Source organism: Rattus norvegicus, chromosome 5, assembly GCF_036323735.1.
Source record: "Rattus norvegicus strain BN/NHsdMcwi chromosome 5, GRCr8, whole genome shotgun sequence".
Classification (NCBI taxonomy): Eukaryota; Metazoa; Chordata; class Mammalia; order Rodentia; family Muridae; genus Rattus; species Rattus norvegicus.
This window is the reverse complement of record NC_086023.1, coordinates 51615985-51629894: the sequence shown is the minus strand read 5'-3', so window position 1 is coordinate 51629894 and position 13910 is coordinate 51615985. Positions and strand designations below refer to the sequence as shown.

At 45.9% G+C, this 13910-nt stretch overlaps 1 protein-coding gene across 9 annotated transcripts in view; it reads right to left on the bottom strand.

Moving 5' to 3' along the window:
* Positions 1-13910, bottom strand: part of Bach2 (BTB domain and CNC homolog 2) — a 350229-nt gene that overhangs the window by 149136 nt on the left and 187183 nt on the right. For all 9 annotated transcript variants that reach the window (XR_010066378.1, XR_005504432.2, XR_010066379.1 and 6 more), the window contains one exon: positions 12486-12634. The gene's annotated coding sequence lies outside the window, so the exon portion shown is untranslated. The remainder of the gene's footprint in view (positions 1-12485; positions 12635-13910) is intronic.

Genomic DNA, 13910 nt, shown 5'->3' with positions numbered 1-13910 from the left:
ATCCCGCCCCTGATACGGCATTATTTTGGAAAGAGTAAAATTCAGTTCAAAGGACTGCGTCTGATGTCTAGTGTGAGCTACTTTAGGAAGATGGTGGGACACCTGCCACGTCAGCTTTGTGGAGGCAACCTGCAGAACCCATGTTCTTCATGTGGCTTGTCCCCCAGGAGGCTGTTTAGGGGTATTTTGAGAAGGACAGGGGTGACACACTGCTGAGAAGGCCATGCTGATGTCTCAGACTACTCTTTCCGGAGAACAGTTACTTCTAGCCAGCGAGCGAGTGACTATGATTGGCTTCTTCAAGGGCTTGCACCCAGACCCCAACCAGACAAAAGGAGACCAGCGTGTGCTCAGTAGGTGAGGCGATGACCTCATCCTCGATGGACGTTTATGCTCCCCTGCCCAAAAATGCTAAGACAGATCAACCCATAAAGTCCTACTTTACTGCAGGGGGACAAAAGGACACAGTGTGAGAAAAAGAGTTCTTCTGCAATCCTCCTGCCTCAGTCTCTCCAGTAGCTGGGATAACAACATCTTCCACCTGATCACGGCTACCACGTGTTTTTTATGACAGTGGGGCTGGAAGTGAGATGAACAGTATTACCGAAGGGGGTGGGGTTAGATTCTCACAACAGAGAAAATAAAATAATGGTGAACGTACATGGACACCCCCAACCCCCATCGCCCACCCGACTGTAATGGCAATAATAAGGAAAACCCAACACTGACCAGATCACAGAAATCAACTTACACTCACTCCCTTATGGCCAACTGTACTTGCCTGCCACTTCTATGAGCTAACAACAGAAAAGAACACGACCAGGTCCCGCACAGCCAGTGACGTGCATCCTGCAGTTGACTCTACGGTAACATCTTCTGCTTTGTGCTGAGAGCTTTCTCCTTTTCTCCTCTCATTCCAGTACAATGCCTTCAGGTCTGCCTAAGTAATGTAATTTATTGGAGTGGAATTCCCTTGGTGCCCCGTGCAGCACTTGGTGACAGTGTCATTTATACTCTGGTGTCACGGCCTGACACTGATACATTGGCCTTCCTCGCTTATTCACGGCAGAGCATGCAATTTCACCTTCCGCTGCGCCCTTCTGCAGCCGGCATGTGCAGATTTACTCTATTCAGCCCTAATTACAAGCCTTGGTTGAAACGCTCTCATTAGATTTATATTTCGTACTCCAAATGTCAATCTTATTGAGAATTTCAGTTTTTTCTGAGGATTTATCCATTAGCCATAAACTCCAAAGCATTTCATGACTGAGAGCATTAAACGACCAACGCGGACACGCACTTAAAATACATCATTAGAGTAAATGTCCATTGCAAATTCGTTATATTATTCAACCAAAGGAATAATGGGCCCAGCCTGGCTGCTACCCTCAAATTGCACACGAAGGACAGGCTAAAACCACCGTTATGTACGAAGAAGTAGAGTGTATCGACGGGATGAATTTCAGAATCTCTGGCGTTCCTCCCAAAGGCAGGGTAGGAAATCACAGCCAGAGTCTAATTTATCACCTTCTCCAGTCTATGATTCTCACAGAAGCTTCAGTGGCAAAGTGCAGTGAGGCTGGCAAAGATAATGGTGTGCATGTGTGTGTGCCCCTGTGTGTGCCCATGTGTGCCTGTGTGTGCACGCATGTGTGCCTGTGTGCATGTTTGTGCCTGTGTGTGCCCGTGTGTGCCCATGTGTGCCTGTGTGCATATTTGTGCCTGTGTTTGCCTGCGTGTGCACGTGTGTGCATGCATGTGTGCCTGTGTGCATATGTGTGCACATGTGTGTGTGCCAGTGCTGAAGCCGTGCTGTAATGCCAGGAACTCTGAAAGTCACCTGGAAGGATTTGCTCTGAGGAAAAGGATTCTTCCATTTTCTTAAGGGGAAAAAAACACACAAAGCACAGTCTGGATCTCATGTGGGAGACCCTGGTCCTTAATGGGAGGAATGTCTCCACGGCAGACTGCCGGGTACTCACACTAACCCCCAGACAATCTGCTGATCTTAATATGTATGCCACAGTCAGCCCTGGTGCTGGGATGGTAGAGTGAACACGAAAAGGGATTCTGGCGGAGCATGCTCCCTGCTCACAGCGAGCCATGGCTGCTTCTGCGCTGCGCTGTAATTTCTGAGCTTCTTGCTCTCATTCATCACCTCCGTCAGGTCCCAGGTGAGGCGAAGTCAAGGCGCTGTCACGACGTCTCTTTGAACTTGATAAATGAGAACCAGCAGCCCAGAAGGTCACAGAGGAGGCGAGGCAAAGTCTCATCTGAACTCTTACTGCCCAGTGAAAGGGCAACCACGAGTTATGTGTTGCCTACAGCTCTCCCCTTACACTATGAGATAATTAATATATTTAACTTGTAATCGAAAACTTTGTTGTGGAGGAAAAGACAGAGGAGGGCAAGTATACACAAAATAGAAAATAATTTAAAAAAATTAATGAAAATGAACGCAACGCGGACTGTCTTCTGCCTGTTGGCGTTGGTCATCTTAATGGTGGATCAGTAATGGCACTGCGCATGCAATGTTTTCCCTAGGGAGCAACACCACAATGGAAGCTAATTGCTCCTGAAACGTTGCTAGTTCCTACCTGAAATATTTAAAAGCTTGCTTGATTGCAACATCAGCGCAGCCGCCTTCCTAATGTACACCAGCAGGTACGACAGCTAACACACACAGATGTTAGGACCGAAATATCCGTGCTTAAATAAAAAAGCATAGTGTAAGGGTAAAAATAACCTAATATGCTCAGTGCACACCGTGTCCATGTCATTACAAAGTAAAAAACCCCGACAGGCAGCATTAGTAGGCTATTAGAAAAAAAAAAGAAAAAAAAAGAAAGAAAAGAAAGAAAAGGAGACTTATAAACGAGAGATGCAGAACCAGAGGTTGAGCCTTTTGTGTATTAAATCCTAAAATTTCTGCTCCGAACATGCGGGAGAACCTCAAATGCCCCGACATGCTCCAGCACACCTTCGAGGTGCAGGAGCGCGAACGGGAAGCGGGACCAGCGTAGCTCACTGTGCACAGCTCTGGCTTTGTATCTTACATCATTACCTCGTCAAACCCCGCAGGCACCCGATGGGGCAAGGACTGCGCCTTCTCCCATTTTCGGATAAAGATGCTCAGCTGTAGGGGGAGAAGCGGACGGGCCCAGGTCCACAGGTCTCCTGGCTAAGCTTTGTGCAGGGGTCTGTCTTCTGCCACCGCTGCTCTCGTCTAGCTCCAGCCACAGCACAGGAGGACTGCCACAGTCAGAGGGTGCGATTTGCCGCTCCCATTGCTGAGGTTTCTGAATGACTGCCTTTGAATGATGCCTCATGAAGAGTGCATCTTGACTCATCTATTTCACGGACCGCATCAAACTGAAAAGCTCGGGGCGCTTGCAGACGCCCCTTCTCTGGAAATGCCACCCGCTCTTCAGGCGGTGGAACGGGACAGCACCAACTCTGGGATCAAGAAGGTACAAAATTCCCTGTGAACACTGCTGACACTTTGGTGTTCTGTCTAGCCACAAGTGGAGACGTTATCGCTTACTGTGGTTGTGGGGGACTCTGAAGGCAGATGAAGGGGAGTTTTTAGTGCTCCTCCAGCATCCATGTGGAGGGACAGCGCCCCGGGTGTGCATAGTCTTATGTTCTCATCCAACTTTCCAACACAGTTAAGTGACCCTCTCCTCACTACTGTAGGAGCTCATAAGGAATAACTTTCTAGCAATAAGCCTTGAAGATGGACACCGTAAAATGACCTTTCAAAGGAGGCCAGTACATTTTAGACACAGTCAGGGATCTCACCACTTCTGTCACCAACACAATTCGTGTACGTGTGAATTATGACTTTCTTCCTTTAGAAGAGGAAAAATGACAGACTATCATGTGTAGACAAACAGAAAACAAAGAAACCCACCAACAACAACCCTGGCTGCCTTTGCTATTTAAACAGACATTCATTTCCTAATGTACCACTTGTCACAAAGACGTGAAGATGTGGGCAGGCCAGTCATCAGAATTAACAGAATGATTTTGCTTGCTCTACACATTCTGATTTGTATGAACCTTATTTTTAGCCAAGCACAAAGGGCAATAAATGGAAAATCTTATTCTAACCGCTACTCTTTCTTAACCGCCCACACTGCTCCCTCCACCTACCGCACAACTTCACGGATGTAAAAACCCAGCCCAGGGTTTGTCCTAACAAGGGATGCAAAGTGGCTAAAATGTGTGACACTTTTTCCAGTTACTGTTTGTACTTTAACACTTTTTCTGTATCAGGACTTTCATGGAAAACAAGGCTGACTTATCTCTGGGCATGCTCTGAGTCTTAAGGAGGTACATGCAACTCAGTGTGCAGATGATTCTGCCAAAAGCCGCATGCCACACGGACCCCGGTAAATAAATGTTCACCAAGAGCTCTCCTGAGAATCAGGGTAAATGACATCAGGATAGGTGACACCTTGGACATTTTGTTTCAAAACAACGACATTTAGAAGAAATCTTCCACTTAACAGCTGTGATGTCAGAAGCCTAAAGTTATAAAAACAGGCGTTGAGGAATTTTTTTTTTTTTGGCCAAACTTAAGCCAACAGCACTTGGCTTCCGTCTGCTTTGAGTCTAAAGTGGTCAGTGTTTTAGCAAGACATACCCCACCCTCATTAGCCCTTCCAGTCTTTGTATCTCTCTGTCTGCTTTCACCATAGGCCTGCCATCCCCCAGCCAGAAGCTGATCTAGCTTTAACTGTCACCCAGATGTCACAGCGGAGGGAGATACCTGATGCTCACAGACGACTACAATGACAGCAGTAAAACCAAACCAAACCAACCCACGACCAGAGAGGATGTCTGCTGGGGTAACACAGAAGATAGAGATAGCATTTGGATGCTCATCTCTTCGGATTTTAAAGGAAAAGTTATTAAGGTCTCAAAAGTATTAATGAAAATGTCTACTCCCCTGAACCCCTCCCCATCCCAGTGGAGAAGCTATGAAGGTAGTGATTACTATTTTAAAAGTCTAGTTCGGCCAAATAATTGTCACACAAAAGAAATCAACTGTGAGAAAGGCATCATTACCTGTGCACTGGCTCATTATCCAGAAACTAGAGGAACCGGCCCATCGTTCTCTGGTAGCGAACGCACACCCTGCAGGCTAAGACCTTCTTCTGATAATGTGGTTCTAGAGCTGAGGAGAAGTCTCAGAAAAATCCTTCTGGGGCTTTAACCCACTCTAGTCAGCTTCTGACTTGTATAGTAAAAACACATGGAATTAAGTATTATGAAAAAGTGGGTCATACACCACTGAGAAACAACCACACCGCCCCCAAATCAGACACCAAATGACTGTGTGGTAACAGATAGGAGGAGGGTCTGAGTACAGTGAAAGCAAAACTTCTATGTGGTGAGGGACAATTTAGTTTTCACTACTCTGGGTGAGGGAAAGTTAATCTCCATGCCAATGACAGAGCTAACTCACTTTTAGCATGCACTTGAAATCGTACAACAAACATCGGCTCCTATTGTAAGGAGAGATTCATATATGATGTTACCAGCGATCTGAAGGACGGTTTCTGGCTTAGCGGTGTGGCCATCCTAGTGGCAGGTGTGGTGACTCAGTGAAGCAAGGCGACCAAATCGAAAACGAAGGAGCCAATTCTCGTTATCAGTATTAGCATCTCCTTTACCAGGGGAGGATCAAGGTACTGTTTGCCACATCCCCACACCTGTACCCAATCGGATGTCAAACACGATTGAGGGTATTTACTTTGGTGCCATCAACCGCTGGGTGCAGATGGAAAAATAGATCCAGCAGAGGGTAAGAACTGGTTCCCTTACCACCCGGTGGCCACAGACATAGTCACATCAACATCACAAAGGACACAGAGGACCTGAAGGGATGCAAGGAAGTCTCCCCTTTCCGGGAAGTTATTGTCTTATACCGGGAAAGATAAAAATCTCCAAAGGCCCAGTTTGTAACCCAAATTGCTTCCAGCAGCTGCTTACTAAATACTTCCTCTTCTAAAGCAAAGAATGTGGACGGCACCAACGGACGGACGGTAGGACACAAGAGCCTTAAGGAACCCCTTAAATCCCGCCTGGTCTTTCCTTCCATGTTTTAGACCCTCCCTAACTCTGGCTAAGTGTGAGAAGTCACCCCAACCCTAAGTGGAAAACCCCTCCACAGGGTAGTAAGAACCAATATTCTTGAGAGCTGCTCGTCAGCGCCCAGCAGGCTGTACAGACGCTGCTTTTGGGACTGGGGGAGAGGCACTAGAAAGAAAAGCTGAGGGAAGACTTTGGTTCAGAAGAAGAGAAGGCAGATACTTCTAATGGAATTAGAGTTTCACTGGAGCATGTACTGTTTGGATTATGGGTATGGAATGGGAAAAGGAAGCTGGCTAAGTCAGCCTTCCCTGTACCCATCAGTTTGGCTTACTGTGCATGAAGTATGACTTTCAAAGTAACCAGACATTGTCAGTGGTCCTAACACTAAAATCGTCTGCACAGAGCAAATCTTTCTTCTATGTTCCCAGAAGCTGCAAAGGCTTTGCAAGTCGATCCAATATGTTTTTTAAAATTGAATGTAGGAACGAGACTGATGGCTTACAGAAGCATCCTCCTGATAGAGATGCTGGGGAGTCCACATGGGTCTGTTTAAAAGCAGAGTAATAGAACTTTGGGGGGGGGGTCGTGAAAGAGGAGAGCTTTGTCCTGTAAATGATGTCTGATTAGTGCTACTCTTCCAAGCACCACCAAGATCTTCGTGCAATCAGTGGGGAGCATTGCTTGTGAATTTGGAATTCTTGGATAAAAGCAGTTTGGAAAAATATACAAAAGTACCTGCTACAGGTACGTTGTAACTTTGTAGCTAGAGGGAACATTTGTGTTTATTCTTTTATGTGACTGCAGATTATGTAGAATAACATGTATCTAATGCAAATCCAGACCATTTACAGAAGATGACATTACTCTGTGTGCGGGATGTGTAATTGCACACTGAGGCCCACATGATAAAACTGGCAGACATGTTTCTCAGAGCAAATCTGCCGTCAAGTGAACCATGAATTTATTTTTTTCAAGAAGGAATACAGAGTTACCTCTGCTTTGCCACAAGGAGACAATTCCTTTGGGATTCTGACTTTTTCTAGAAATTAGAATAGTTAATACATAGGACTCATGTAATTACCTGACTTGGTGTCAATCGGGTGTAGAATACAGGAAAAAAAATATATCCACAATAGTTTCCGATCTACAACTAAGGGCTCCAATAACCCCACTTGCCTGTAGAGCTTCACAGACACTGTCTTGGAGCAGAAGAGCAGGAACACATCTCAACATACCATTCTCTATAACGTATGCCACCACTGCTGCAGACACTAAGCCCTCTTGTGGTGGGCTGAAGGGGGGGTCCTAGGAGGGCAAGCTGCCACTTCGCCCTTAATGTGAGGGTGAGGTGATCTGCTAAGAAAGTGTATGCTAAAAATCGCTTCGCCAAGATTAACATATGAACGGAGCCAGTTGACACAGGATGATTGGAAGCCTTTCTCCACCTGAGTTTCATCTAACAAAGAGAACATGTGAAGAAGGGGGGGGCATGTGCCTGTGGCCCCACACCTTGGGGAATTTCCTCCCAGTTCACTGACCCACTCATTGTCTGGAGAATGAATGCCTCCACTGACCCGGTACACATTTTCACTACCTCTGATACTCCTTATACCCGAGTGCTACCCAATGCTAATGCTGAACATGGAGGCTTTCATGGATCTTAGAAAGGCATGGATCTCTCTCTTCTTCTCTGTCCTCCTCCTCCCAGCAGCTTCTGAGATCTATAGCTTGCCTACCCAGTTGTTTTCCTCTCAAACTCTAATAAAATGATCGTTGAGTTTCCTTCTGAGTCTGTTATTAAGAATTCCGTGTGTGTGTGTGTGTGTGTGTGTGTGTGTGTGTGTGTGTGTGAGTGTGTGTGTGTAAGTGTGTGTGTAAGTGTGTAAGTGTGTGCCATGGTATGGGTGTGGAGGTCAGGACTCAGTTTTTCTCTTCCACCATAGAGATCCCAGGGATCAAATCTAGCTTGTCATGTGCTAAGTGTCTTTAACTGCTGAGCCATGTTGCTGGCCCCGAATCCATTTTAAAATCTTTTTATTAATGAGACTAAGAACCCACAAGGGGAACCCTGAATTCCCCTGTAATAGTGAGAAGTGTCATTTCACTAGTGACAGGTGCAGCCACAGAGCTGCGTCTCTGGCACCCAGCAGCTTGGAGACCTGGAGTAAACTGATAAAGCACATAGGCAGCTAAGGTTATTACTTGGTAGGGAACTTTACAGTGTGCCACTGCGCTGCTTACCCGGAGACTCGGGAAAACCTCTAGAGGTTGTGATTAATATATCAGCATACATTCCCATGCTGGCAACATTACTTTCCTTGAGCATGCATACCAAAAAATTAATTTGATGTTTCTATGAATAGAATAAAATTGTGAACTGCATCTATTAGAAATGATCAAATCAAACATTTTTCTAAAAATCTACCAACAGAACTTGCTCCAAAATTGTGTGACTGTTTCCAATGACCACAGAGGTTAAATATACAGGTCCACAGGGTTAGTCAGTTTGGACATCACTCCTGAAAGCAATTATGTCACAGCTTACAGATTATTCCTGAAACACACATCCCCGATCTCAAGCTGTACTTCAAAGCAGTTACAATAAAATGTTATTGGTAGAGACAGACAGGTTAATCAATGGAACAGAACTGAAGACCCCAGAAATGAACCCACACAGGTACGGACACTTGAGTTTTGACAAAGAAGGTAAAATCATACAATGGAGAAACAGAAAGCATCCTTAACAAACAGTGGTGGTCTAACTGGGTGTCTGCATGCATAGGAATGCAAATTGATCCATATCTATCACCCTGCACAAAACTCAAGTGCAAAGTGGATCAAAGACCTCAAGATAGAATTGGGTACCCTAAACCTAATAGCAGAGAAAGCGGGGGATAGCTTTGAACGTATTGGCATAGGAGTAGGCTTCCTGAACAGAACACCGATGGCTTAACCGTTTCTAAATGAGACCCCATGAAGCTTCAGTGAGGCTAAGGGCACTGTCAATAGGACAAAATGGTAGCCTACAGATTGGGAAAAGATCGTCACCAACCCTACATCCAACAGAGGGTTAATATGCAGAATATATAAAGAACTCAAGAAGTTATACAACAACAAACCAGGTAACCCAATTAAAAATGGGCTAGACAGAATTCTCAACAGAGGAATCTGTAATGTCTGAGAGGCACTTAATGACATATGCAGCTTCCTTAGCCATTAAGGGAAACGCAAATCAAAATGCCCCCGTCAGAATGGCTAAGATCAGAAACCCAAGCCACAGTGCATGCTGGTGAGGATGTGGAACAAGGAGGACGCTAACACTCCTCCATTGCCGGTGGGAGTGAAAACTTTTACAACCACTCTGGAAATCCATTTGTCAGTTTCTCAGAAAACTGGGAATAGCTCTACTGTAAGAGCGAGCTATGCCACTCCTGGGCATATACCCAAAAGGTGCTCCATCATCCCGTTAAGACGCCCGTTCAACCATGTTCATAGCAGCTCTACTCATAGCCCGAAAGCGGAAACAACCTAGATGACCCTCAGCTGAAGAGCAAATAAAGACAACGTGGTACATTAGACCATGGAAGACTATCCAGCCATTAAAAACAAAGACAGCGTGAATTCTGCAGGCAAACGGATGAAACTTGAGGATGTCATCCTGAGTGAGGTAATCCCGGGCCAGAAAAACACTTCCAGCGTGCGCTCGTGTAAAAGTGGACGTTAGCTCTAAAGTGCAGGGAAACCATGCTGCAATCCACAGTAAAAAGGAGGTCCCAAGGGAGGGTGCATGAATCCCACTCTGAAGGGGAAACTAAATAGTCATGGACGGTAGACGGAGGGAGGGAACTGCAAGGAGATGAGGTGAGGAGGAGAATGGCGATGGCATGGAGATCAGGTGTGGGAAGAGGAGAGAGCTGGGGGCATCTCTGCGATGCTTCAGAGGCTTGGAATGGAGAAGGATACAGGGAGTGTATGGGGCTGGCCCTAGCTGAGATTCCTACTAGCGGGGGATGTAGAGACTGAAGTGGCCACCTCCTGTAGCCAGGTAGGACTTCCAGAGGAGGGAGGGGGACATCCATGCAACTACAAAGCCTTCCACTCAGATTTTGTCCTGCCTACAAGATGTGCAGGGATAAAGCTGGAGCCGACTGAGGGAACGGACGACCCGTGACTGCCCCAACTTGAGACACATCCCACGTGGGAGTGCCAGCCCCTGACACTGCTACTGACACTCTGCTGTGCTTGCAGAGCGCAGCCTAGCATGACTGTCTCCTGAGAGACTTCATCCAGCAGCGGATGGAGGCAGATGCAGAGACCCACAGCCAAACATCAGGGGCCGGAGCTAGGCCGCCTACACATGCGTGTGCAGCTTGATCTTCATAAGGCTCCTCTAACAAGGGACATACGGGCTGTCTCCATCTCTGCTCCCTGCCATTGGATCCCACTCTCTACTAGACAGCCCGGTTCTCAGTGGGAGAGGATGTGCTTTGACCTGCTGGGATTAGATGTCCCAGGATAGGGTGCCCAAGGGCAGCTCTCCTTCTCTGAGGATAAGGGGACGGGGAGTTGGGGGGAAGGCTTTGTAAGGGTGGGACTGGGAGAAAAGGAGGGAGGGGGGCTGTGATCGGGATGTAAAATGGATGAAAATAATTATTGAAAACAAAAGGTAGCAGAACGAGAGAGCGGCGTGAGATGGCACTGAAGCCTCTCAAGCTCTGACTTTGCTGCCGAGGGCCAGCATTCTTGAAAGAGAGACTGAGCTGTGCTGTTTTACCTGGTTTTAGAAATTATGATACACTGTAGCATAAGATACAATCTTAATCATTTTTAAATGCACAGTTTGGTGATATTCAAGAACATATATGTTACTGTGCAACTAACATCATCATCACCTACCAAAATATAACCTTCCCAGTTTACACACTGTACCCATTGAACAATACACCCCGCTCCTCTGCACTTCTGCTGACAGCCACTATTCTCCCTGTGGATTTCAGTATGAGTCTGATAACCCAGGTACCTCCTGTAAGCAACAACACTAAGTATGTCTAGCCTATTTCATTTATAACATAGCTGGGTGGCAATTACAGTATTAACAGTGGCCATTCTCAATAAATAATACTACTACTGCTGCTGCTGCTGCTGCTGCTGCTGCTGCTACTACTACTACTAGTACTATTACTACTATTACTACTACTAGAAGAATCTCAAATCCCAAGTGCTACTTTGCATGACAACTTTTATCACATCCAAGAAAAAAAAAACATTAAGAATCGTAGTGCTTTACCACAAATTTAAAACGCACAGCAGTTTCTCAGATGTTTCCTAGACAGGACAGTATCGCCATAACTGTTTCGTATTTGTATTTGTTTAATGACGTGATAGGAACACCCTTCAAATGCCCACACTAAAGCCTGGTGACAGACAGCATGCTCACAGGTGTGTGTGCACATCTGGATGTCCTTTCGCCTGTATCCAGTGAGGATCTGCTTAGCCAAACTCTTCCTGGTTTTAGGTCAGCGCAGGGTAAAGCTGTCTGTGTTTTTGGCACCTAAGTAGCTCAGTAAGACTTTTGGAAGCTAACACGGTAATGAGTGGCTTCAAAATCAGGCAGGACTGAAGCCCTGGAAACCCACTGAAAACCGGACCTTCCTCACCCATTATTTACTGGGGGTGTTCCTTCCTTGGTGTGTCTCTTGTAAATGAAGTCACTTTTCAGTGTACCAGGGAGGGATGGTACTGAGAAGATTCACCGTGAAAAGGAGCAACAGATTCTCCTTTTGGCCTCAAACGTGGTGTGCACACCCATCGAGGCTGCTTCAAGCTAACAGCTGCACCATCACTCTGACCTTCTAAAGACCAAGTCAGGGAACGGCCAGCAAGCACTACAGGAGGAAAGCTGGCACATGGGAACCGCTGAACTTTTGAGTTGAAGCTGCCGTGCAGACCTGACAGCTGTTTTCTGAGGTGTGTGTCTTCCTGGTTAAGTACAGGTTCTACCTTTTAATGTAGTCACTACTAAAGCATATAGTTTCCTGCCTTTGCCATTCACTCCTCCGACACGTTTGTGTCAAAGTGCTGAGAGTGAGGGCCTTGGAGCAACGACATCAGCCATCGCTTGGAAACTTAGTAAGGCAGTTTGCTGGCTGGCACCAGGCCCGTTGGCTCAAAACCGCCGGTGTGATTCTGATGCAGGCTAATGCTTAAGAACCACCAAGCTAAGGAAGTACTCATGCTGGGATTCCAGCCCTTGCCTTCTTGCCTCATTCATATTTCTCACGATGCTTTCTTAAAAGAGAGTTAACTTCTGTGTGCTTGGATTATTGATCACCTCATATTTACCCTCGTTCGGTTAAAGAAAAGAAACCTTGGTAAAAACTCACATATAATTTCCCCAGGTCCTGTCCTGGCTTTGAGTCTTAGGATGCCGGGAACTGGGCAGAGGAAGAGATAAGAAGGCTGCAGCAATCCATTCAGACATGGACCCCAAAACTCGGCGAGGCAATCTTGTGGTAGATCAGTGAGTGTCCACCTAGACCAGAAGGAAAAGGCCATTAATAGAGTTGCACATGGTGATTCTCCTGTCTCTATTGGGCTTTGAGAAGAAGACAGTACTCCACAGTGGTTCTGGTGTTCCTCTTCAGCAAACTACATAAGCAGAGTAAGACGACCCTCGCTAGGTACCAGTATTTGGGCTCTTTTTTTAAAAATATTTATTTATTCATTACACGTAAGTACACTGCAGCTGTCTTCAGACGCACCAGAAGAGGACATCAGATCCCATTACAGATGGGTGTGAGCCACCATGTGGTTGCTGGGATTTGAACTCATGACCTCTGGAAGAGCAGTCGGTGCTCTTAACCACTGAGCCATCTCTCCAGTCCCAGTATCTGGGCTCTTATCAGGCAGAAGACCTCCTCTCCGGATGTTTCCTGCAGACAAGCTTCCCCTATCAGGTGCTTTTGAACCCACACACCTTGGAGGTGACTCTGATCCAATCATCCCGAATGTCTCCTGTTCCATCTCAGAAGATGTTCTTCAACAAATCCAAATGCCCCAGTTTAGAGGCCCAAGTGGATGTCCTAACTAGAAGGGATTCTAGATTAACTTGGACATTCTGACTGACTGCAGTGGCTTGAAAAGTGTTCATTTTCAAATCAGACAGCCTTCTTGTTGACTTCAACCCAACGTTATGTCCTCATATCAAGTTTTCATTCATAAAATTAGACATATTTACTGCCTCTTCTCTGATGATGAGCTAATGTTTGTTGTAGAACACATAAAAACAGGTAAGAGCATAGGAAGTAGTAGTGAACAGAGGTGACCTTGACCAATAAACAACTAAGGTTATTTTGTTGTTGAGGCTCATTGCCCCTTCGGCGTAACTTCTGGGGTTGGATATACCGCACAGGCACGCGTGCATGTACGCACACACACACACAGACACACAGACACACAGACATGCATGTACACCCACTCTACACCCTGAAAAGTATTGGACTTAAAACTGGATTGTGGACCAGTATCCTTTGATACTCAAATAGAGATTCTTTTATTTATTTATGAAATAAAATGTGAGTAACATGAGAAAAAGCATGTCCCAACATTGATACAAGTTATTAAAAACATACTTTTGAATCACTATGTAGTATATTTCATAAAAACACTAACCACTTCTCTCAAATGAGGACTTAGCAGTTGTTTTCCTTTAGAGTCACCTGAGTGTCAGGCTGCCTGAGTTTCTGACCATTTCTTGGGACCCTAGAAAGATAAATGACTAGGTTGGTGATGTGAACTTCAAGGATGTC